General features: G+C 40.8%; 2 long non-coding RNA genes across 4 annotated transcripts; one reads left to right on the top strand and one right to left on the bottom strand.

Annotated features, from left to right (window-relative positions):
• Positions 1-9,800: 9,800 nt before the first annotated feature.
• Positions 9,801-17,680, top strand: LOC122970688. Of its 3 annotated transcripts, none has more exons than XR_006399293.1 (3): positions 9,801-10,827; positions 15,698-15,802; positions 16,991-17,680. It is a non-coding gene; the product is annotated as an uncharacterized LOC122970688 (long non-coding RNA). The 3 variants fall into 3 exon arrangements; XR_006399295.1 differs by lacking the exon at positions 9,801-10,827 and adding an exon at positions 10,843-14,686; XR_006399294.1 differs by lacking the exon at positions 9,801-10,827 and adding an exon at positions 14,698-15,331.
• LOC122970690 lies at positions 15,486-15,960 on the bottom strand. Its single transcript, XR_006399297.1, has 2 exons — positions 15,852-15,960; positions 15,486-15,759 (listed from the first exon to the last, which is right to left on the bottom strand). It is a non-coding gene; the product is annotated as an uncharacterized LOC122970690 (long non-coding RNA).
• Positions 17,681-26,872: the final 9,192 nt, after the last annotated feature.

Below are 26,872 nucleotides of genomic sequence, written 5' to 3'. Positions count from 1 at the left end.
ACGAAATGAGAGACAACTGCCAAACAAGTACAAGGAAATATGATGCTGTGTACACGGCTTGTTACAGAACTGACTGCCAAAGACATTAGTGGTGATCAGCTTCACTGTTTTTGTTGCTTTAAATTCACCCTTGAGCATGACACTGAAAATGTTGCTTAAACACACACTGCTCAGGTCTCTTACACTTTTTTTTCCCACTGTTTTAGTGCGGAAAGATGAGAATTTTATAGTGTAAATTACATGAAATTTATAACACTTATGCTTTTAAAATTTCAGACATAACACTGCAATAAAACATCACATTTTATGACATTCTAATGATACCTCTTAAATAAAATCTCCCTTTTTTGAATAACGTTAGCATTTTGATGAATAATAAAAAAAAAAGAAGATGATGTTGCCACATTTCAAAGTGATGAATGAGTCTGATGTTCAAATGTTACAACAATCAAATGATAAATCAGACTGTTTTCACCATTTGAAAAATGCATTTTAAAGGGCACGTCTAACAGTTAAAAAAAAAAAAAAAAAAAAAAGGACATTAAATATAATGATATATTCTGTGGTCTTTTGCCGGTGAAGCATTTTATAGTTTCTGCTAAAATCATGGATGGATGCTCCCTTCTGTGTAACAGTTATTTAGGGGGAACAGGCTATCAAACCACTTTGGGAATTTCATCTTTTTCAGAATGTGCACAAAGAGAACAGACGTGAAAAGAGAGAAATGTGAGAGATGGTCTGCAGTCAGTGTTAATACCAGACAATCAGATTTGTCTTCTAGTATTTCTGGTCTAATTTCACACTTAAAATGATGCTTTGTGGTTGCTTACATTATCAGCTGTGTATATATGCATGCAACTTCTGCTATAGTTTATCTCTCAAGGTTACACTTATGGACACTTTTCATGGACACTCTTTCACGTCCGGCCCAAATTTCTTTTTCAACGTTACACATCATTTGTTGCAATTGTATTTTTATCTTATTTAACTGCTTTTTTCACATTGCATAACAAGTGTTGTCATGCAGCTTTAGTTTCACAGCCAACCTGCTTTTCTGCATGTGTTCTCAATCACCAGCATCTACGGACATCTTTGACCTGGTGTCTAATGGCCAGTTCTATCCAAGGAAAGGTCCAGTCAATCTGTTATATATGAATCTAAATCTACATAAGGACTGTTTGGACCTGATGACAGCTCAAGGATCAGTGGATGAGAATACCTCTTGAAGGGTTTTTATACAACACTGCCCTCTACCTCATGTTGAGGGAGTTTCAGACATATGTGGGATTTAATCTTTGGCTTTGCTCTCAACTCAGCAAAAGATGGTATTTATTTAATTATAACAACAGATGATAAAATGTGAGAATGAATGATGAAAGATAAATTTAGTTTAATTTGGTTTTCCCAACTTTGTTCTACATGTGGCATGGACCAGATGTAGCCTAATTCAAAAACTACTGTGTACTTAGACATCACTGTAGGATCGTTTTTTAGGTTGTGGCCCAGGAGAGACTTTGACTGTTCATTTATTTATATATCAATTTCCAGTGATCTCATAATAATAGTTTTAACACAACAGAGTCAATGAAATCTGAGTTCTGAGGGGTAAAAATGTTCTCTGCTGCTTGTCAAAAGGGAACATAATATTCACTTTTACAAGAAAACATCTTCTGATATCTCAATAACTTTCACAACTATCTTGAGACAATAAACAGTTTGTAAAGGAATTAAGTGATGGCAGGTGGAGTCTCTGTCTGCAAATCTGTCAACTATTATGATGCGAAAAGTTCTGAGGAAATACACAGCGAGATTGCATCGCATATTTTTTTCTCCCCCCCCTTTGTCCACAATTTATACAGCATATCGTAAGATTTCAGATCTTACAGATTTGTTTCATTTATTGCCTAAAATACTTGGATTGTTTGTCCGTTTGAAAATATGGGCCACTCAACCATACTTTCTGTGTCTTCACAAGTTGTCCTGCCAGGGAACAGAGTGAAAACAATTACCCAAACACTACACAGTCAGAAACCACTGTGAAGCAACAATCCCGTCCAAGAAAGAGGAAACAAAAATGCACACCCTTTGGACCACAATGGCTTCAACATGTTTAGTAAATTAAATTTAATACCCATCGTTCAGAAAAGATTGGAATTGGATAAATTTATATTGAATCACCTTGTTACTTTGCAGCAGATTCAGTAATAATTGACCCTTTGGCACAGAAACGTGGACCTCTTTTCAGTCAACTTTTCATTTTAATGAAAATAAAAAGTTTGTAAAGGTTTGTGGGACACTGGGGACATTGGTCCTGTCCAGTGCTTTAAGCTGTTCTTGCCAGGTAATTTTACAAGCCCCTGTGAAGACAGATCTGACAGGAAAGAATGGGGAAGAGAGAGCATGGGAGAGTATAAGAGGGAGAGAGATGATAGAGCGTCTTAACATGTGCCAGAGAGAATAGGAGTTCTTCTGGAGGCCAGAGCTGCGTGTTGCTAAACCCGAGCCAGAATAAAGGCTTCGCTGTGACCTTTCTGCTCCCCTCAGGGAACGAAGGTGATGGCTGGATGTCAAAAAGAGAAAGGAAGCGTAGTTAAATCAAGAACTCCTTCTCCTCCTCCGTCTCCAACTCCTGCAGGTCAGGTGCACTGTGGAGCCTGGGGTATGAGTAGATTCATAGGTTGGGTCTGAAATGTGTAGCGTCTTCTTGTTCTGCCAAACTCCTGTTGACATGCGAGTCCATGCCAATAGAAACATTTTAAAGCTCCTTTTACTGACCCCATGAACAGTGACCTGTGAACATTTTCCAAAAGAGAGAGAAAAGAGAAAAAGGAAAAGCAACTCACAATTCTTTCTGGCTCTATTGTGGATCCCCATCCCTGACTTCCCAGCTGGATGCTGAAACCTCATTCTGATCGTGATTGAAACTGGCGGGGGTAATCATGCATCAATATTTGAGAAATTCCTCTGTATGAATGGAGCTTGAAGCTTTTTGGGGATAAAACAATACTTTCTTACAGCATGTATTTACCGGATGAATTTCAGTTTAAGCAGAGTGAATCCAACCCTTGGAAATCTTTATGTTTAACATTTTGAGAAGAAAAAAAACTGGTAATCATTGTCTTTCACAGTGATAACTTCATCCAAGTGGATAAAAAATATCATATGTTATGGTTAGTACATTTGAAACTGCAGCAACACCTATGAAAAATAATAAATGGTGTAATACCTCAAAAAAATATTAAGATAAAATAAATTTAAAAATCTGCATTAACTAATTTTGGGGGGGCATTAGGGCATTAAGATTCAACACTGACATTTTAACACCTTACAAAGTTGTCATAGTGGATGTGTTAGCAAGCCGCTCGGTAGTATCAGGGTTTTATTTAGCCGGAAACAGCTGTAGCAGGACACAGAGCTGGTGAGAGTGGTGACAGTGAATCAAAACAGTAAGATCCTGGACTGTAAAACCAAAACGAAGAGCTGAGAGACGCTAAAACGCTCCGCAGAGCCGAGGAGAGCTGCAGAGTCATGTGATTTTCTGTGGGGTCATCACTAAAAGCAACACCTTCAAGTGACACATAGTCATTTGATCCATTTTAAATACAAAAATATTGATAATGCAGCTTTGAGTACAGTGTACGAGCCAAAACTTTCTGTGCTGTTAATGGCCTCCCTACTGTCTCTCAGTCTGATAACTGCAGCAACACCTTCACATCATTGAAGCTTCTATTAAGGAGGCCAAATTATTTAATATATCTCCAGATCTGATAAAAAAAAATAGATTTAACAATATGTGACAATCTTTGGAGTTTCTAAATTGGTGATGTATACCAAACAACTACTCCAAACTGACTTTAAAGTAATTTTTTCTTGCAAATAATCATCATAATCAGCTTTAAATGACTGAAAAAGCTCCAAAAACAGTGCAAACTCGACAAGATGACGACAAGATGAAGCCACATGTAATGAAGACCTCCCACTGTGAGAACATGCCGTTGTTCTGTGACATTTAAACAGTCTAAACCAGCGCAGGTGATGTGGTAAAGTGGGATTTACGGTGCACAGGTATCATTTATCACCTATCATTATCATTCCATCTGTTTTACACTCAGGCTTGCCACCCTACAGTTTCATTAACCACACCCACATCTGTTAGGCAGGTGTTGGCATATTAAAAGCTATTATTAGCATTAACAACTGCCTGGTGTCTTATTCCTAAAGAATTAGAGTAAATAAACCATGATCTTGAGCTGCATCTCCTCTCAGTATCATCGTCACGCATTATTGTTTCATCAGTGACTGTTGACCAAGATCCAAAATATGAAATCTTGTTAAACTGTGTTAATATTGGCCAAAAACAAAGGCATAGGATTTACGATGGCGTGGATTTTGCCAAATTGAGAACCTGTAATGCATTATTTTATTTTATCTACCCTACTTATTTATTTATTTCCTCTATAAAACAATCCTCCAGGATATATATATATGTATGAGCTATTTTATGGCATGGTGAAAAACTATATGGTCTACAGAATAAAATTTGCAGTATTCCCAGGTACAAAGTTATAAATATTATTTTACTTCTTCTTTTCCTTTTTCTTTTTTGTGTTTTTAACAAAATTTCTTTGTGGTATATACTGATTTGTCTAGTATTTAAGACATCATGGTGCATATTACAACCTGAGGTCCCATGTATAAATGTATTCTTTTATGAAAAATAAACAAACTGTCTAAATATAGTGTCAGTCTTGACCTCAATGTGATATTTTTGACACCAAATATTCTCTGTTGTTGCCATTGGGAGCTGCCACAGTAAAGACAATGACTCAACAGCCATCACGAAAAAAGGTCAAACAATGCTCTCGGAGGACCACTGTGTTTGGATTTGCTTGTTTCTCCCCATGTGAGGTTGACCCAGATTACGCCACCCATGCGCTCCCTTCTCTCCCACATCTGTCTCCAATTGACAACAAACCAACCGAGACCGTGACCACTCATTATTCATAGACAACGAGTTACTTTTGTGCTTCACACCAGTCCGGTTACGTCATATTTGTTTATGCTGTTTGACAACGAGGCCCTGCTGACTGAAAAGGCTACATTGTGAAACTTTTATTGAGGTTTATTTCCCAAAATTGGCTCCCTCATGGGTTAGGTTGTCCTGATATACAAAGAGTAATGGCAAGTGTGATTCTGTTACATCACTGTCATTTGTTTTTTGAGTTTGTTGCGGCGTTGGGCAACAGAGTTTCTTTACTGAATCTCTTCAGTGAAGCCCTACTGTATGTGATATGTAGAGGGAATGTTGTATTTTGTATAACCACAAGTGGGAGCTATGTGACTGCGTAGTTCATTTGATGTTCTGCCATCCAACCTGGACCACTTTCAATCCTTCTGATTAAGAAAAATATATATATTTTCTGCTGAAATCCAACTCATCAGTCTTGTATTTCCACAGATAACAAAGTGAAGTTACATAATCCAGTAATGTTAAATATATAGAATCAATATCATTTAGTATTTGGGACACAAACTTGCACCACAGGTACCTCTTGGACTTCTGGACAAATATAAATGCACTGACATTCACAGAGGACTGCCTTTTTTCACATCCCGCAGTACACAGATGGATTGTTGTAGCTCTTGGACAAGAAGAAGCTAGAATCGATCTAGTCTGTGATGTGGCCTGGTCAAGCTCTTACAGGACCGTCTCCAGAGGGAACTTGGACGTGTGTTTGGATATCTTTCACACAAGGCACAGTCTGTTTCAACACTTGTGAACCTCTGCACTCCTCACTGGAGGATAATTTAACATCCGACTCAATAAACAGGAGTCACTGGTGTCTTTGCACGTGTGCTCAGAAGTGCGTACGTAATTGAGGACTGGGAAAAGTGCGTTATGTGTGTGTCTGACAGCTTTGTGCGCTTGTGTGTCAGATGAGGAACGGTGCATAGTTCAAGCCCTAAAGCACATCTTGTTTAGTTAAGCATCACAGTGTTTCTGTGCTGCTGTCTCGACCCTCCCTCCCTCCCCACTGCTCATCACTCAGCCTCGGCTGACAGGGGAGAAATAAAACCGACTGAGACACCCACACCCTCCCTCCCACCCACCCACACACACACACACACACACACACACACACACGCACACACATTCACATTGTCAACCATACTATATGTACAGTTTCACAGAAATGTATATGTGTGCGCACGCAGGCACACAAACAAAACAGTATGTGCTCCCTCGGCTAAATCACCATCCTTTACGCAATTGAATTTGAATGGGAATGTGAGTCAGGGTGACTAAACACTTCTCGATGAAGCGTATCCACTGTTTGGCCTGAATTTAACAAATTTTGTAGACACTCCACCCTGACATGATTGATTGAAAAAGAACAATTGTGTGCATTTTACCACCACAATTGTGAGAACCATTGCTTGTTATTGACTTAAACTTTATTTTTTTAAGCCCCAGTGAAACAATGCATATACATAATCCTCAAATAAACAGACAAAAGGGTAAAAGTTTAGAAAATAGTGGCAATTAAAGTGCAGGCATTCATGCAGTTTGGTGGGTGAGTGTATCTGACCTGGCCTTCTCTGTGCCTTCCCTCAACCCTACCTAGTTTCCATTACTTGCTTGCAAAATAAACACACCGAACCATAGGAATGTTATCCCAAACTTACTAATTTGCCTTGATTACATTAATATTTTTTCAGTTGAAATTGCCCTTTTCCCCTTCCTATTGCTTGTTGTTTATTTTCCTTTTTCCCCTCCCACTCTGCTCCTCCTTCCCCCTCTACATGCATTGCTTTCACTATTAGCACACAATTAAGGGTGATTAGTTGTCAGACGGATGCCCTGTATTTCCTGTGTGTGTGTATGTATATGTGTACGGTGTATGAGTGGGTGTTTATGTTGTTGTCTGTTTATGTAATCATGCAAAAAAAAAAGAGTGGAATAATATAGGCTGATCATATAAGATCCACTTATGGGGTCAAGGAGTAGAGTTAAGGATTTCCTGCCTGCCTCTGTCCTTTGTGATCTGTAGATGTATTGAGAAGTATTGAGATGTATTGAAATGTATTGATCAAAGTTGTATTCATATAAAGGGTTCAGATGACGTAGCTCCCCCTGCAGTCACGCCACAACTCGTTTAGTCTACACAGAGATTTTACAGGATTTCAGATAGATCTTTTCACGTGGAAACTCGCTGCTTGCATATGCTATTTATAGATGCTTTTACACAGACTAATTTTAGAACCGTGACGTGTTTGTTTTTGCAGTGTTTGGAAAGATTGGAGCCTCTGATCCTCTCTTATTCATCCCCATATAACCCATTGCTCATAGATGGGAGGGCCGAGATAAGACGGAAAAAGAAACATCAGCTGGCAGCACACCACGTTTTAAAAAAAAAAAAATTCTTGATGTCATTTTATTGCCCTCTTTATGATTTCTACAGGTTTGTCTTTTTACATCGTGTTGTAAAAATTGATAATTTTGTGGGATCCCACTAACATAAAGTATTATCTGGCCAGATCAACGTCACTTTCCACTACTGAGCGCGGTCCCAAGATCCATCACGGTAATGGAAGAGTAACAAAGCCCACATGGATCTGCAGGAAAACAGAAGAAGGTGTCTGAACATAGTAACAGCCTGCGCTGGTTGTAAAGACATTATGGCCCAATCATGTTTCTGATACTCAGATGTCAGCTTGACAGGCATCATGATTTTGCGAGGCAGTGAATCCCTTTATTGCTATTTCCAATGAAAAGCCTCCGCTGGCTCACGGAAAAATATTAACAGGTGTTTGTATGTTTTGTGAATCTGTTGCAGCTGCGTCATGTGAAAAGAACACTTCTTTACATTCTGACTTGGGTCGTAACACCGGGCTTTTCAGCGTCGCTTGAAAACATATGGTGCTCACAGCCTTGACCGATACCTTATATGCTCAAGTAGTCCTAATTTTCCCGATGATTATTTATACAGATTCAGAATGTAGACCGTTGCTCTTGGTAGAACCAGACAGTCCATAACTCACTGGGCCTGAGAATAAAGCTTTTAGTCATTTTTTTCCTCTTATCGTAATCCCATTGCAATATGCGTTGATTTATCGTGTTTTGAATTATGCTTTGCTTGTCGGCTATGTCATTGCTTGGAGGAAAATGGCAAGCTGTTTCAAAGCTCGTCTGTGTTTCTCACTAGCATACGCCATCACATGGGCTTTTATCTTACTTTGCTGGCCAAAACGCAAGGACGGAGCTTATCATAAAAGGCTGATCAGAACCTTGAATCTAACCGTAACCTCGCCGGAGACGTAAACATGAAGAGGAACAATAAAATCGTGGCTTAGTAAAGAGGCGAGTTTGTGTCTTTGGGACCGGGCCAGAAAGTAAATATGATGACAACAACTCCTGTTTATTTGTGTGCTGTTGAAGAGTCTTCTTTTACACAGGGCTCAGAGACATTCTTGTCTTTGATGAAGGGGCTGGCATGCGAGGCAGGGAGACAAAAAGAAGAAGAAAGGAGAGAGGGAGAGCAGAAGAAGAAGAAGAGCGAGAGATTAAGTGTGTGGATATTCTGGCAGGGAGCGGAGGCAGGACGCCAACAGAAACTCTGCTTTTGTGTGACATGGATACACAAAGTTCTGCGCAATTGTGTCCATGCTTACGTGCATAAACACATGCATAAGCAAGGGCGTTTATACAAAATGCATGTAAAGACACCTACGCATAGAGACAATGCACATAGAAACACAACCAACAAATATACCCATATGTAAACACCAGATACACACACACACACTCATGCTTTTCTCTCTAATTGGATAACTCGACATGTGTTTGTTCATAGAACTGTTTTATTAAATAATACAATTTAATACAAACAATTTAACACACTAGCCTAAATATTTAGAAAAATCAATATGGGCCCCTTTCAAAACTAACAGCGTTGCACAATAGGTGGGGTAGTTTCACCAGGCTTAACAATATTATGGTAAGAAGCGATTAATATCAGAAATAATGTTTGAACAATTGAGGGGACATTTAAAACAAGCTTCAAGATTAACATCAGATTTCACAGTAGAGCTAAGTTTGCTATTGAAACACCCATAAACAGCCCTTCCTGAGTACGTCTCTATTTGTACAGCAAACACAACTACAAAGACAAAATGGGATTTCACAGAAAAGCCACTTTCTGACCCACTGCTGCATCATGATGGTTGGGCTTTCATGGCTCCACTGTAGCCCATATTATTACAATATTTCATTTGTAAAAAAAAATCACCGATGAGAGGAGGAGTTAAATTATGGATTTAAATTAGAGACAAAATTCTGTGCAGAATTTGTGCAGAAAGTTATTTTTGTCCAACAATTTTGGGCAATAAAAAATAAATACAGCCTTGTGTTTCTCTGTATTTATGAATTAAAGGGGACCTATTATGCTAAAGGAGATTTACATTTCTTTTTTGATTATAAAGTAGATCTAGGTGATATATAAATACTGTGAAAGTATCGAAACGCTCAGTCCACGGAGAAATGGCTCGTTTAAAGTCAGAAACTGTGCCTTTAAACGAGCCGACAGGACCTTCCCGCCCGTCCTGAAAGAAACAAAATATGTTTATTTAAGTGATTCACCTAATTTATGTGTACTTGTTTCATTTCAGCTCAGTGTGAGAGTCTCTACTGCATTTTGTTGTAATTTATGGTCCCGCTAGTTTCTCTCCTCTCCTCTGCTGTCTGTGTTTCACTGAGGGTGGGGCTCACACACACACACACACACACACACACACACACACACACACACACACAGACGGGAGCAGAAGAGAGACAGTCACAGAAGAAACGCAAAACCTTCAAAGGTTGGATAACATTATCCTTAGCTGTGGCCATCGCAATTTACCGGTGAGTTTTATTCAGAGCCCTGGTTTTACCTGGCTACAATCCGTTACCTGTGGTTGTCCTGAGCATGGGTCACCCAGAAAAAGTGGCACCAAATCGGACAAAAGCAGAGTGAAAATTGCAAGAGGAAATGGTGAAACACGTGAGAAATGGCGAGTTACTGCGTGAGAAATGGCGAGTTACTGCGTGAGAAATGGCGAGTTACTACTATTAGTTACTGGTACCATTACTATACCAACTGTGGGCGGGCTTTCTCCTTATTGGTTGCTGCACTCTGTCAATTAGTTTTCCGCTGTGCCAGCCTCATCTAGCTATGAAAAATGTGTCGATCTTTAAATAAAATTATAAAGTCATTAATGCTATAGACAGTATAAATAGACAGTTGGAATATAAATAGACGACATACCGTCAAAAACTATACTTATAAATACTTCATCAATAGGTCTATACAGGGCATCAAGGTATGCAAGCTATAGTGTTGAAAAATAACATTTTATGGTCTGTAATATTGAAAAGCTTTCAACGTTTTTGTATAATTTAAAAATGATAAGTGTGGTTTCACAAATTTCTTAGCCCCGCCACATAATTATGGCATCACTCACCCAAATATAACCATAAAACATGCAAATGTTTGAAAATAAGCCACAAAAATGAAAATATTAAACTGAAAAAAAAGGGGCATAATATGATCTCTTTAACTTTAGCAGCAAGAAGAGACACGTGCATTTGTTAAAAGATTATGGCTCCCAGAGGGATTGTGAAGCCTGTGTGTGTACGCTGGGGGGGTATACAGAACCAGTCAAAAGTTTGGACACACCTTCCCATTATCTTGAATGAGTCTTTTGACTGTGTGTACCATTCTGCCAGCTGCTGATCAAAATCAACTTGACTGGGCTCCTGACATCGTGGAGTAGATCTTCAGAGTAAGTGAATCACCACTGCTTGGGGGTTGTACTTTGTTTCATGGTGCATATTTTTGGAAGAGGACATTTTTAAAACTAATACAAATTATATGGATTTGATACATAAACTCCTTTGTCACTTTTTTTCAGTTGCTCTCTCAAAGCTTTATGTGTCTTTAACATACATAGTGTTAATGTATCATATTTTAAGACAACTGAAGATGGAGAAAATGACTTTTTTGCCTTGTTTGTCAAGTGTTATAAATTATGCCCATGTAGACTAAAAGAACTTGGAATGAGACAGCAGTACAGGAACTTCCTTTTATAGGGGCCAGTCAACATTTAAATAAGCAAGTGAAGAATTTTGCTCACTTTTAGGCATAAAAAATGATAATTTGTCCTGTTCTATAAACTACTTTTACAGTCTACTTACGTATATGTCTGCCGGTGTAACTAGAGCCCAAACCTTTATTCTAAAATATTTTTAAAATTCAATTGCCTCTTGTGGTGTTTCATACTTTCATTCCTGGACTAGGAAAAAAAAAAAAAAAGCAACCACATTACCACAGTAAATCTCATAATTTCCACTGCTAACTCATCACTGATGACCTATGGAGGGAGTAGACAGACATGACACACGTCTGCCTCACTTCTTGTTCATACCATCTCCTGCTAGATCCAGATCCCACCCTCCTCAGTGCAGGTGTCATGACCAACTAGTAGGAAATGCCGATACAAGGACATGAAATACTAACTGTTTCTGATCGGACAATAATTTATTATGACAAAAATGCCCACAGAATATGGCAAGGGTAATGAGGGAATATGTTTAATCCAGCGAGACATCTCTCTGAGTGAAAGAATGGTCAGAGACAAGACTCGTGTCTATTTATGTAGTCTGCGTGTGCTGTGCGTGTGGAGCTGCATTCACAGAAGCCTACAGGGGATTTGCCTATTCAACTAAATCGTGGCACCCTTATCTCTCCCATTTCGTTATCTCCAACATGGTAATTGCTGACTTCCAATCACGCTTGTTTTCCTCTAATAGGGAGACTTTTTCGTCTTAGGACTGAGTTTGCTCTGACTTCCCTTCCGAGTACGGCCCCACCTCCACACTGACACACAAGAAATACCCACGGGAATACATAAACACGCATAGACAGACACACACCCGTGCGTCCTTTGTTCATGCCATGACCATGGGGGGAAATCACTGACTTCTACTGACGGGACTTACAGGACACAGTATGTCCAAAGGGGTCTGTGGAGTGCTCATTACACTCTGTACTGTAGTGAAAAATATTGTATCCTTCACAGTATCAGCAGGAGGCTTGCTACATTAGGTTTCTTACATGAAAAGCAACATTAAGAGGATGTAATGTGGAACAGTGGAATAGTACAGCTTCATCTTTGGTTAAAGCCTACTGGTGATCCAAACAAATATAGCGTGTCCTTGAGAGACACATGTGTTTGATACTGTAATCCTGAGTTGCCAACACTTTTGGAACAGGAATACAAGTGTCTACTTTGATGATGCTCTTTTTCAGCCTCGTTAAAAAGAATTCAAAAATAGAAACTTGTTCTTGTCTTGTGTCCAAGCGCATTACATTTATTTGCTTACCATGACCTTGATACAGAAAACACCGCATACACCCCCACCGTGAAACATCCACCATTATGTCAGCATTTCATTTCCCCTTCTTTCTCCCAGGAACACACAGTCACAGCCCTGTTGTCCTTGGCGGCCCCGCGGTGAAGGGGAACTGTACCACATGTTGTGTCGCGGTTAACCAAGGGCCGACCACTTTAAAAGAGCCTAAATCAGTGCAAACCATCTTGTACTAATTCTCTGGTTGAGGATGAGAGGAGGGGGATAACCTGGTGGATTGATTACTTCACCACAGATATGATATGTGTAACCTGGGCTGGTTACATGGTGGTAGACCACAATGACCAGGCGCCACTTGAGTATCTGTTGGAGTCTGTTGGAAGTGGTTGGTTTCTGACAACTTTGTTCTGTTTGAAAAGCCAGACTTGACAATGAGGGCCAAACAAATGCACTTGAAGAGCTAGAAATTTGACACTTGAAAAGCAAGAAATATGACACTGCTTTTGGATTATCACAGACCAGTGTGGAGCATTATGGTATTAGGAGTACTGTCTTACAGGCTTTACTCTTATTATTGTTTAGAATTGAGTGATTTCATCACAGTTACTAATCTAAACTAGGGGTTAGCTTGGTTACTGTCTTCGCAGGAGTTGGATGGGAGGTTTGACATCAACTTCATCTCTGTATGTTCAGTGGAGAGACAGATCCGCTATGTACGTTAGCTTGGCGCAGGTGCTGGAGATGGGGTTTTATGAAATGTGCAGCTAGCACACGTCTCATTTTCGTTTATTATATTTGTTAGAGCTAATGGAAATGACTATATGCAACGTGAAAGGAGTTATCGTAGAATTGTCGTCCAACTCTGTAGTTCTGCTCAGTTGTACGGAGCGTTGCTTTGGATTCCCGCTTCACAAACCAGCACCAGAGGAAGCTGTTTTCAACGAAAACACTCTGACAAACCAACTGTAAACTGCCCAGCAAGGAGAATGAATATTGGACTTGTATTCATCAGGTGGTCTGCACCATAACTCCAAATGAAAGCTAATGTTGTTCTGTGTTTCTTTGTCTGTAAATAGGAAACTGTTTGCTAATGTGTTTGCCATTACAACTTCACTGCTTTACAACAACATGTCAATGTTGTGTTGACAGTTTGTTCTGCTGTCTCTAAGCAGTCAAACAAAATTCATGCAGCTTTAAATACAAAAAATGTGTTGGAGTTGTTAGGAGACACCATAGACTGTGTATAAAGATCAATGAAGCGAAATGTGACGTCACCCATTGGTTTGAAGCCCAGAGTTGCCGCTTATGGTCGGCACCATCTTTTTTCCCCTTGTTTGGAGCCAGGACCTTCCAGATAAGGAATGCGGGATGTTGACTTTCACGCTCTGGAAAACACGGCCCACTATCTCAGAGCGAAGCTAATGCCAACTTACTGGGAACATTGAGTGGTGCACACTTGGGCTAACGTTGGCTACTTTTGGCTAAATTGCACTAACAAAGCAGTCATATCATTCAAGTAACATTATACTTATGAAATATTGCAACAATATTCTGACTCAGTGCAAATGCCCAGGAGGATAAACTGTTAATCACAGCTGTCAGTCAACGCCCACACCTTCGACATCAAAGCGTTTTGATGATTATAAGTCTTCAAATTTCATTAATGGAGCAATAATTTCCAAAATGACCACTAGCACATTTATTAGAGGTCCTGGATTTAGCGATTGAGACCATAATAACTTACTGAAAACAGTTATTGACTTAGCATTTCTAGAAAGAAATTGACGCTTTTTGAATGGGAGCCAATTGGAACCATCATCAAGTGACTGTGTGTAGCATTGCACTCTAAGGTACTTCCCCTTTGGCTTCAACCTCAAGCCGTCATAGTTACTGCTTGGAAGATACCTTTGACAGAGCTGAGCTGAGTAACAAAACAAACTGTTTTGAGCATTACAACTAATTACTTTTGCTGTTGAGTGATTAGTAATGTAATAACTTTTTTAATGGGTGATTAATGAATGAGTTACTGATGACATGTTTCAAGACGTAGAAAACTGTGACAGAAAATAAGTGCAATAAATAAGCACACCCAGAAACAAAATTTAAAGGTGCAGCTAACTTGCAAAAGATCACAGCATTTCTCCCCCTGCTAGCATGTTTTTCCTGCTTCTTGGTATCGATGGCAGGGCATTTTTTTTGCATGACACAGAAGAAGAAAGAAGGTGGCAGCAGCGGTGGTGGAGATGGGAGTTTGGCCACGCCACTGGAACAGTTGAGTTCACTGAGAGCAGTGCCTGAGCGTGATTAGCTGAGCTGCAGTGGTGCTTTGCCAGCTCCAGTGAAGCCAGTTCTCATCTGTCAGTGAGTGTGTGTGTGTGTGTATGTGTGTGTGTTTGTATATGTGTGAAAGAGAGAAAGAAGGAAAAGAGCAACAGACTGAGAGAGACAATAAGAACAGAGAAAAAGCAGAGAGAGATACTGTAATACTACTCGGGATTGGTATGTCTTTACTGCCATTTGAAACTGAAGCGATGTGTGGCCCGGCACCATGGTTTCCAAGTTACACCCAAAACAAACAAACAAAGGAGTTTGGGCAGTACGTGTGTGTATGTGTGTGTGTGTGAGAGAGAGTGAAAGATTCTAAACCTCTCTTAATTTCACCGTAACAAACGTATTCGCACACACACACACAAACACACGTGTGTTTGTGTAATGACACGTTCTTCTCGGGGATGGATTTTCCTAATACAGTAACGATGACGCAGGGCGCCGAGAAATGCTGCGGTGTTTCAGTTCATTAGGAATCTCATCGAAACCTGTTCATCACATTCCTGACACTTAGCGTCACGTGTCACTGTTTTCAATGCGATGCAAATATAGCATCTGACGCGTCTGTTTGTGTTTTGGAAAACCCAGGTACAAAGTCACCAAGGGAGGGGTGTGTTGTCGTGAGAATACACAAGGGTGTATAATTGATACCAGAGATGTGTTAGCAATGTCACTTTGATCAAATTTCTCTATAATCAACTTATCATTTGTGTCAAGTGTATGTATATAACTGGCACCTGCATTGAGTATACAAGCAAATTTACTCCAGCATATAAGGATATTGCTTTCTTATTTTTTGTTTATGCCTGTGTTTATGCTTGGGTGTGGGACACTGGGACCTCTTCATCCTCTCCAGATTTTTGTCAGCTAAGGTTTCGGGGGTTAGCTCATATGGAAAGCTGATTCCAGAGCTTGCTTCATCTCACATGGTTTCAATCACCTTTTTTCCTGCAGACCTTGCAGGTTCTGACGCAGACCTTCGCTCCAGGACTCCTCAACCTGGACCAGGGCAGGCACTGGGGAGCAAGCAAATTAGGGAGAATGAAGAAAAGAATGGGAGTGAGAAAGCGAGGAGGGAATGAGAGCATGAAAATGAGTTTTCACACACCTCTTTGCTCCTTTTCCTCACGTCTCCTCTCGTCTTGCCTCCTTTTCGTCTTGCCTCCTTTTTGTCTCCTACCCTTTTGTCTCTTGTCTCCTCTAGTCTAGTCTTGTCTCATTTTGTCTCGTCTCCTCTCATCTCTTCTTTCCTTTTCTCTCATCTCCACTCATTTCCTCTCGTCTCCTTTCCTCTCATCTTGTCTCAAGTGCTTTCCTCTTGTTTCCTCTTTTCTCCTCTCCTCTCATTTAGACCAGTCTAGTCACATCTCCTTTTGTCTTATCTCCTCTCCTCTCATCTCATCTCGTTTCCTCTGCTTCCTCTTGACTTGTCTCTTCTCATTTTGTCTCCTCCCGTCTCCACTCTTCTCCACCTTTGTCCTTTCCTCTCCTTCTCTGTTCTCCTTTCATCTCGTCATGTCACCTATCTCATCCTCTTTGTCTCCTCTTGTCTCCTCTTGTCTCGTCTCCTCTCATTTTGTCTCCTTTTGTCTCATCTCCTCTCCTCAGCTCTTCTCTCAACTCGTCTTGTTTCCCCTCCCGTCCTCTTCGTCTCCTCTCATCTCGTTTTGTCTCCACTCATCTCCCTTCCTCCTGTCTCCTCTCGTCTCCACTCTTCCCCTTCTTTGTCCCCTCCTCTCATCTCCTCACATCTTGTTTTGCTTCCTCTCGTTTCCTCATCTCGGCTTATCTCATTTTGACTCCTCTTTTCTCATCTCCTCTCCTCTCGTCTTGACTCTTGACTTTTGTTTCCTTTCCTCTCGTCTCCCTTCCTCTTGTTTATTTTCATTTGTCTAATCTCATTTAATCTTGTCTTTATCAGGCTCTAATCACATGACAAAATGATGAATTATCTTGTGAAATGTCTACTTTCGCTTTTGTAGTGGATTGCAGAGCAAAATCTCATGCATTATCTGAGTAGTATTCACTGTCACGTTCAATATTTTGTTTTATTATTGGGGGCAGACAGATATAAACTCACTAGATAGATGAGACAAGGGCAGGAAAAAGGACGCCAGCCGTCATATGTTTTCTTTGTCTTCCCAAAGTAGCAGCGAAAGAGGAAGTAGGCTTGTGCTGGTGAGAAAAAAAAAACTCTGAATGCATCAGAGACTAAATTAAACAAAAGGCCTTTTCTTCGCTTCTCAGTTTGCTGGAACAAGCTCTATTCTGAAGGATTTCCCTCAACACCACTCTGGGTGTCAACAGCAGGATTCATGGAGGCAGAGTGTGTTCACATGGATCCTGCGGAGAGGAGGGGCAGCCAGGGGTCACCTCAGGTCACCGGCAGGCACTGCAGGAGGATGTGACTCTGCAGCCTAACAAGGGTCTGCTGATGCGGGCCTACACATCCCATCTGTCAGTGCTACTATTCCTCCTCACTGGCGGGAGCGAGCTACATGCAACAGTGAAGTTATGAGGGAGTAGCAGTGGGATGTTTCCTGAGGGAAGAGAGCGGCGTGATGGCCACCGAGGAACCGCAGTGCGGTTCCTTCTCCTAGTTTTGTTTTCATTCTCAATGGGGTCGGAAGTGTTATTTGGGTTAGTATTCAGAGTGCTGGTTTATAAACATGACTTCTGTTCGATGGGAACTTCTGTCAGAGTCTGGTAGACACATTTTTGCCTCCTCACTGCGTAGGAGAACAATAACATGTCATCAAATACCCAGTGGATGGTCAGAGTAGATAAATACTGTACCATGACTGTTTGTACTGCCTGTTTCTAACAAGCTCTTGGCTTTTAGTTCTTATTTGTCATTTGGCTTTCATTTTAACAAATATGATCTAATCACACTAGGGGAGAAGCAGTGCTGCATAAATAAAATGATACGTCACGTAATCTGCAGTCATTCTTGCCAGGTGTTAAAAAGTCGCCTCAAGACAGAGACCCATGTAAGTTAATTTAAAGGAAAATTACAGTTTATTATAATTTAGATCTTATTTTCACAGTTTTGGCTGTTCTTTTAAAAAAAGAGGTCAGGTGGGGAAAGAAACACAAGCAGTCAAGCAATCAGACAGGTTATAAACAAACCCGCAGGTTAGCAGAACTTATTTAGACCTGATTTGATTTGCAGAACTTGCTTGTGTTTGACACACACAGAGAGTTTTTATGTGCACTGACAGATTGTTACTGACGTGTCAGGGGCCACATACCGCTCTCGTGTCTGTGGGAGCATATAACTCCCAAGGAAATGGTTTTTACATTACTGTTTGTGTATGAATTAAACAATCAAGATATGTTGCTTTAGGTGGTGAGCTTTAGAGATTTAGATTAGAATTTTTTAACTTTGGAGAGAACCTTTCTTTATTCTAAGCATATATTTTCCAAAATGTCAAACCAACTATTACTTTAAATCTTCAGAGCAGTAATTTCTTTATTTCTTATGTTTGCAAGTTATGTATTTTCATAGTCAAAGCCTGTTTTAGGTTGTGTACATTTCAATAACATAAAATATCCACAGTCCTAACCATATGAAATTTGCTGTACATTTTTAATCATTTTCGCTACTCCAGCTCTTTCAAAAGACTTCCGTGGTTAAACAGTGGTTAGAAAATACAGTCTCGAGGAAAAAAAAAGTCAGTACTGTGCTGTACTGTCTGCATGGGCCAGACAGGTCAGTTGGCCAAGCCGATAAAGATCTGCTGTGGAGCTGCATTCTACAACAAACAAGTGCCCCGATAAATGACAGGACGGGGGGGAGTTTACCCAAGGCAGCAGACATAAACACAGCAACCCTCATGGATGGAGGGAGGTAATTTAGATATACCACCACCATTAGCCCAATTAGGGTTCAATGCTTATGAATTCACAGGGCTTTCCCTGTTGCCAGAGAAGGAAAAGGGGAAAAGTACACCACAATTACATGTGTTCAACAAAAAATGGCAACAGAGGAGGAAATGAGAGGAAGCCAAGGTGAAGTCTGAGCAGCGGAGCTTCTCCTCAGCTGTCTGTAAGTCGGCCATTGAGGTAGAGTTGCACCGGGAATCGCCGGGGGGCTTTGGTGGAGCGTGCTGGCATTTCTGACACTGATCCTCCACTGACTTAAACAGAGATAAGACATCTGGTCGACTCCCTCTTTGGGTCAGACAAGCAAACTTTATCCGAGTTCAGTCTGATTGAATATCACTTTGTCTTTGACAAGGGGATGACTGCGCCTAAGCTTTTAGAAGTCTTGATACGCAGGGTAAGTTTGCACTGATTGAGGTCTGCAGGCCCTTTTATTTCAGTTTGATATCAGATATTCTGGAGTTTTTTAATGATCTGAAAAACACTTTGTGTGAGTTGATACCGAGTGTCCCAGAAGCTTTGACTATCAGTCACACCTCTAACATTTCTCAATAGAAATAATTATAGATAACATGTTATATTTGCAGTAAATAGAAAACTGGGTTAAACTGGTCTCCATGTTCAAATGTTGAACCAGTAAGTCCTCAGGCTGCTTTGGCGTCTGATGGAGTTGATCCTTGAAGGAGCCAGCCTCTATTTCAGGACTGCCCCGGCCCCAAATCTGCCATGACTCGACGCACCCACACAATTGGAACAATTGCTGGGGCAGGAAAGAGCGGTGGAATTTCAGAGGCCATGCCATCATGCAGCAGAGTGAATTTCCTCCAAGCTCACTACTCCCTTGCATAGATTGTATCAAAGACTGAGTGTAATAATAGTCTGTATTTGTCAAAGTGGAGTGGAGCTAGGCAAGAGTGCAAAAGAGCAACAGTTTGAAATAATTTTGATAAATAACATCCCGGTTAATGATGACAATTGGGATAATTTATCACCAACATACTGAATCAATCAGTATGATGATGCTTATGGAGTGTGTCATGCATGTAATTACAGCGGAGAGGTGTAATATAAATGTTTAGCGAAAAAGTGACATCTTATTAATTCATCTGTGTAAAACAAAGTTGACACTTGGGTTGAACTTCAAGGAGCCTCTCTTCTTCCTTTCTCTTCTTCCTCCTCCTTCGCTCCATGAAGATGCTTATCCCCTGGCCTCATTATGTGAGCAGAAAAAGGCCGTGGCCCTGTTCTTTGTATCACATTTTTAGGGGGTTGTTATGGTTTGCAGATGTCACCCTGCATAGCATTTGGAGGGAGTCATTCCCTGGTGCTGTCAGGCAGAGACCCTCCTTTGCTCTCCTGTCTTCTCTCTTGGGTGCGGCGTCAGGGAGGGTTCTGTGCAGGGAAACCCCAGAGGGTGGATGCAAACGTGGCCTCGAAGTGGGGTAGATACACTCACAAATACAGGCTTATTCTTGCATATGCATACCTGAACACAAACACATGATGACATTCATTCTTTTGATTACAGTCATGGCACAAAACGAAAACCCCTGCAGGCTTATAATTACACTGATGCATTTGTCTGCTTTCTATAAAACACTCTGTCTTTTTGTCCTTCTTTTGTTCTATTCTGCCTTCTTGTTTTCACTTTTGTAAATAGCTGTTTGTCCGCATGGGAATGTAGTGGTCTCTTACTCATCTAACACTCCATCCCTACAAAAGAAAAAAATCTTATTACACATCAGGACAGCTGCTAGATCATGTGTTAATGATGCAGTCATCCAGAGAAATAATGCAAATTTGAGGGAAACGTCTCCCTCCTGTTGACCACAAATTCACACCCAGCAGAGGGCCTCATGTTTCCCACACCTTCTCCCTCATCACTGTCAGATTGTCTGGATTTTGATCTGAGGGGAGGAGCCCTTTGTCCCTCCACTGCAGTTGAGAAAAGAATAAATGTGAAGGGAGGGGTGAGAAAAAGACATTGCATCTACATATAAATATTTCTTGCATTGAAGCCGCAGTGTGGGTTTAGTTTCGAGTCAAAGAAATGCACAACAATTTTATGGTGGAAAATTGTCTCTTTGCAACTTTCTGTGTCCAGCAGTAGCCAAAAGTGAAGTGAAAAGTTTGTAAATAGCTCCAAAATGACATGTTAAACTCAAAGTCTGGGTCAGTCAGTCAAAAAATATCTTCAGTACAATGACGCATGCTATAACAAAGCTGACAGGGTGATTTTAATGATGCTGTTTCAAATCCAGCTTGGGCCTTTAAGGGAAAGCAAATGTTCATGCACCACTGCATTATAAATGGATTTGATTTTGAGGAGTACTTAGGCACAGGACCAAACTAGGCTGAAAGGCCCAGGGACTGTAAACTAATATTGGTTTACAACACATGGTCCAGATTTCATAACAGACATTAAGACTCAATCCTAGAGGACACTCTTGTGGAAAAAGGATGATTGATGAGTATAAAGTCAGGTGTGTGCGTGTGTGTATACGGTGTGTGTATCACAGTGTGAGCGCAGTTGGTTGGTCGCTCTTTTCAAGGAGAGGGTTTGTCTCTGAAAACTCCTTCTGTGCACTCCTTCAGTGCTGTGGTAGCACAGAGTTGCTTCCAGAAGTGGCATGCAACATGAATTTGTTAGTTGACAGAGCATTAAAGGAGCAGCTTATTCACATTCTTACAGAGAGTTAGATTAGAAGATCAATACCACTCTCATGTATGTACCAAGAGGCAACTACTACAGCTTAAAGCTGAAGCCAATGTGGAAGTACTTTAAAGTACAATGGTGGTTGCTGCATGCTGGCTCCAAAAAATCCCTGGCTCCAACTGACTCCCATTCAAAAAGTGTGAAGTTCTCTTTATAATATTATATAAATAATAAGTCAGTATTTTTTTCTACAAGCCTCTAATAAGTGCACTGGTGGTTATTTTGGAAAATATTGCCCCATTAATAAGATTTGAAAACCGTGTGGGTGTTGATTGACAGCTGTGATTGACAGTTGGCTCACCTGCTGCTCTCCCCAGCTCCTGGACTTACACTGGACAATTGTTGCAATACTTCAGTAAATCGAATATTGCTTGATTACAATTCCTGCCCTGTTAGCACAATTTAGCTGAAGTTGCTAACATTAGCCCAAGCATGCACTGGTTGGTAGGCTAGCATTCACATCGGTCTGAAGTAGTGGGGTGTGTTCCCAGAGCATGAAAGGCAACCCCTTATTTGGAAGGTCCTGGCTCCCAACTGAAAAGATGCAACCAACCATAAGCAGCATCTCTGGGCTTCAAACCAGCTCCAAAGCAAACCAGTGGGTAACGTCACACCTCACTATGACCATTTTTATGCCAGGCTACACCAACAGACCAGTTAAACAAACAAGACATAAATTTGTGAGTTTTAGAGGTGCTTGCTGATTTTATTACCTTTGGACAGAATCAGGTTAGCTGTTTCCCCCTGTTTCCAGTCTTTATGTGAAGCTAAGTTAACCGGCTGCACAAATATGAGAGTGGAATCAATCTTCTCAACTCTTCTTCTTCTTCTTCTTCTTCTTCTTCTTCTTCTTCCTTGTATTTACCTGTTCCTTATGCAGGGCTGCTTCATGCCTTCATGGCCTAACACATACCCATAATTCAACCTGTACACTGCAAAGAGTACTAAACATAAACAAATGATTCAACAACTGCAAAAGAAAACTCTTATTGTGTTCCTCCTCTCTATTGCCTAGAAATACAGACTACAATATTTGAAGGTCATGCTGCGTGTCTGTGCACCCAGTCAAATGCTCAGACATGGCCACGTTCCAGGTTCTGGCGATGGGTATCGGCATGCATGCTGGCGCTCTGAGTCATTACAGTAGTTCTGTAAATAGCAACCCAACTAAAGGAAATATATCTGATCAAATCAGAAGTCAGAAATCAGTGTATTTTTCCCCTAACCAGAGCACAGACATATACAGAGAAATAACCACATGCATACTGTACATGCACATACACACATCAGATTTTTTTGATGCACTCTGCCTTGTCATCTGAGGATTAAAGGATAAATCAACCACACCTTTGCTGGGATGTTCACAAGTGGCTGACTGCATCTCATCAAATTGTTGCCACGCTGCTTTATTGCTGGTTGAAGGAGAATCAGAGCGGTTTCTCTTGACATTTCCCATTTACACTTTTGATTTAGATTCTATACTAGATGACCAGCGCTGTGGTTTTACTCAGTATTCCCTGCGGTCAATATATTTCACTCAGATTGCAGATTTTCCTCCATGCAAGTGCAGCATGTCAGACCATAAGAATGAAGAAGTGATCAGTGGGCTTTCACTGCAGCCTCTGCACTCTGGAAAGGCTCCCACGAAATGGACTGAGATGCTACAATAACTTCACAACACACTTCCAAGCTCCCAGAGACTACATCCAGACTGCAGTGCAGTTGTTAATCTTGATGATACAGGATTCACAATGGCTCCACTGTGGCTGCACTGCTGTCTCAGATCTCTTTTTTCCCCTCGATTTAGGTGACATGCATCTGATATTTTATTCGTTGTCTTAACTAGGGGTTACTTACACACGTCTAAACTTTCAGATTTGTAACTCTTTGTGGTACAGAGAAGGAAATGTCACATTTCAAGCGGTCAAAATGGCTAACCATCAGATTTTATGCTGTCTTTTACAGGTCAGACATGCACCGTGCCTAAAAGATCTGTTTAATTATTTGTCATATAATTTTAAGATATGGCATGAATGTGATCTTTTCCTTGCTGAGAAATAAATGGCAAACCACATGAAAATATCTTTTTTTCCTAGTTTAGGATGTTATTAAGAGACCGCATGTGTGCCACAAAAGTGCTGAAAAACAGATGTGTGTTACCGTGTCAATACAGCCTGCGTCCCCACGAGTAACATGTCGGGTTTATGCTGAGTGTGTAAATGTAGCCCTGTGGTGACATTTGCGTGAATTGGAGAGCGCAGTCGTATGTCATTTTGCTTTGCTTGAGGTTTCGGTCTGATCCAGGAATGTGTAGGAGGCCCCATACATGGTGACATCACCTCTCTCTGTATTACTCCCTGGAGCTATAATGATGACCAAGACAGAGCAGTCTGGTCATGACCTTTTACTCTGTCAATGAAGTCCTTAAAGACAGAAAGATGCAATTAGCTTTAACCAGTGGTGATGACTTCCTGCCACATAGTACGAAAATGACCTGAAAATGATCTAAATGTGGTTTGTTGATTAGTTCAAGAGATTTAAAAACACTTCAGTGGATATCTGTCTCACGGATCTTATAGTACAAGTTATACACATTTTCAGGAGAAAAAAAAATACTCGTCTATTTGATGATTTTGCAATCTTACCTTAATTTCACAAAGGCCATAAAGGGAAAGAAGTAGTGCAATTAAATACAACAGTCATTTAATAGATACCATCTCTGTGAAACATACATTTTCTTGTCAGTTAGTGAGCTGTTGATTCAAGTCTATGGTTATGTATGAGCCTGTAGTTAGTTCTGAAGTTAGTACTGTAGATTAGCATTAGCATCACAAGATGGACAAAATATTCTACTCTTCTTTCAATATATGCAACACCACCACAAGGAACAGCCAACTACAGTACAGAAGTTAAAAAATCTTATTTCCAGGTTCACATACTAGCTTTTTCCTGAACTTTCAACCCTATTTCACCGTTCTTCTGGAAAAAGCTGGTAAGTAAGTTAGAATTTTTATTTGTGAAACAACTGTTTCCAAGGTCAGGAATGAACTTTCAAACTCCACTAAGTACTAAGTGTCAGCTACTCAACAGGCAGTATTTACTGCAGGGCATTAACTTATTATACAGTGACTTACTGTAGATTAACTCCTTTCTGCACTTTCTGTTGGATGTTATTGTGAAAATGTGGAGGTTTGTGGTAAGAAAACTGCCAGAATACTGTGCTGGAGTGGATAAGTTGATCAGTGTTGCTCTGAGCTCAACTGGTCAATGTTAGAGATTGACAAGGTAATAAAGTGCTAAATGGACCATTAAAGGTGTAATATGTAAGAATTATGTAAAAAATTTAGTTTAAAACATTCAAAAATTAACTAAAATTATAAACAGAATGTGAAGAGATAATAAAAGTAGACCTTCCCTGACTTTCTTGGTTGCTTATAACAGCTGGTGGACTGATTTCTATGTAAAGGACTTGGGAGGGTTTTGCTGGGAAAATCCAAAGGATGTGATGTTTATGCGTGCTCCCGAGTGCCTTGCCTCTCTCCTGTCCCCCTACAGTGCAAACAGGGTACAACGGCTAACGTTAGCTTAGAAACGGAGTCTGTTAACGTCTGACCCTGAGCTGGCTTTCTTCCTATTGGACAGGTAAGCTAACATTACTGCTAAGCATGTGAAATATATTGTGATATTATGGTTTTAGCTGGCTAATGTTAGCGCCACTGCTCGCTCAACGCTTGCACTGACGGAGTGCGAGCACAGGATGCTGACTGCAGCACACTTAACGGCCACCGGTGTCATTAATGAGAAGGAATTCCTTATTCTTATATATTGTACCTTTAATTTCAAAATGTTATGCTAAGATCAATTTTGCAGCCTAGTCCTCACACCTCATGCCTAAATGACCGGTTGTAGTTTTAGGGATAAAAAAGGTTTGAATCCAAAGCCTGATATATCTTATTCCACCATAGACATCCGTTGTTGTCCGAAAACTACTACTACTAACACGTCACTGAGCTACACTGCCACTGAGTGACATGTTCCCTTGCCCCAAAGACTACAGCTATGGTAGTTTGTTTAGGAACGGCTCCAAAGACTAATAACAGCAATCACATTTTCAGTCTCTGGAGAGCAGTTATGTGTAACAGCTTGATTCCACCGTCTGTGTCGCAACCAGCTCTGACGCAGCCGGATCGCGGCCACTATAGTGAATGTTTGTGATCCCAGAACTCCCAGAAGCGGCTCTCCGCTCTGCTCCACTAAACATACGCACCTATCTATTTTTGACGGAAGCTACATCAAGCTGCACAGAGCAGATGAGCCAGGTAGGAAGTCAAACACGGGAACAGCATAGAGCATTCGTCAATTTTCAAAATAAAACACCCTGTGCACACTCCCAATCATATATGACATCACTACATCAACATTATGTTATAACTGGTGCACCAGGGTGACACCAGGCCAGAAGTCAATCGGTCAGAGGATATTCGTCACCATGGACGATGAGAGGTTCATCTTGGAAGCAGGAAATCACAAGATTTTATATAACACCACTGCTGCCATGACTGCCCCGGTCCCTGGCTTACTCTCCAGGTAGAGGGGTGGCTCTCTTCTCTCTGGCGTTGCCGGAGCAAACGCTCTGCTACTGAAATGCTCATGGTGGGGTATGATGCCATACGGAGGACAGAATAAAACCATGTTGCAGCCGGAACGCAACGCAGCCGTGCCTGGTGGGATCAATGCGTAAAGCAGACGCCAATGAAGGAACATGTCACCCAGTGCAATGGTGTGACTCAATTATGTGTTTTTAACCGTTTTTGGACAACAACGGAGGTCTTCGGCACAGAGGAATAATGAATATAAGGCTTTGGATACACACACTAAACTTGTAAGTAGGATCAATTCATTGTTGGTTTGACTCTGCACATGAGATTTGTTGGAAGTAAGAAAAATATAGAACGCCTATAATCACCAGCCTTATCCTTTATTGTACCTCATATTCTAGTTGTGAAAATCTTGTATTCTTGTCCTGCTGTATTACTTGACTGTATTACTTGTTGATGGTTTGTTGGTCAGTCTAGTGATTCTTTGTAGTTTTTACTGCACAGATCTTGGGAGCAAATTAACCTCTCCAACACAGCAATTGATAAATCTGTAAGGAACATCTATTATAAATTAAAAACTGAGCTGGTTTTTGAAAATAACGAGTTGGTCAAACATCAAAAGTGATGCTAATGCTTCAAACACTCTGTGCCTATAAAGTAAAGCCATGGTGGCATGTGTGTGTGTGTGTGTGTCCACAGTAACTACAAATGTGTTACTGTGTGCAAGTGTGTGCTATAGCCCAGAGTGAGTATGATTCTGCATTGGTGGTCTGTGTGTGTGTGTGTGTGTGTGTGTGTGTGTGTGTGTGTGTGTGTGTCAGTGCTGTGGTGGTCTGAACCCTGAGCTGGCTCCCTCCCAGCAGCTCCGAGGCAGAGGCAGAGGCGAGCCCCGCTGCCAGGCCTGGCCCCACTGTGGGAAACAGCCTCTGT

Source organism: Thunnus albacares, chromosome 20, assembly GCF_914725855.1.
Source record: "Thunnus albacares chromosome 20, fThuAlb1.1, whole genome shotgun sequence".
NCBI lineage: Eukaryota > Metazoa > Chordata > Actinopteri > Scombriformes > Scombridae > Thunnus > Thunnus albacares.
The sequence above is the reverse complement of the archived record's forward strand: the minus strand, read 5'-3'. Positions and strand labels throughout refer to the sequence as shown.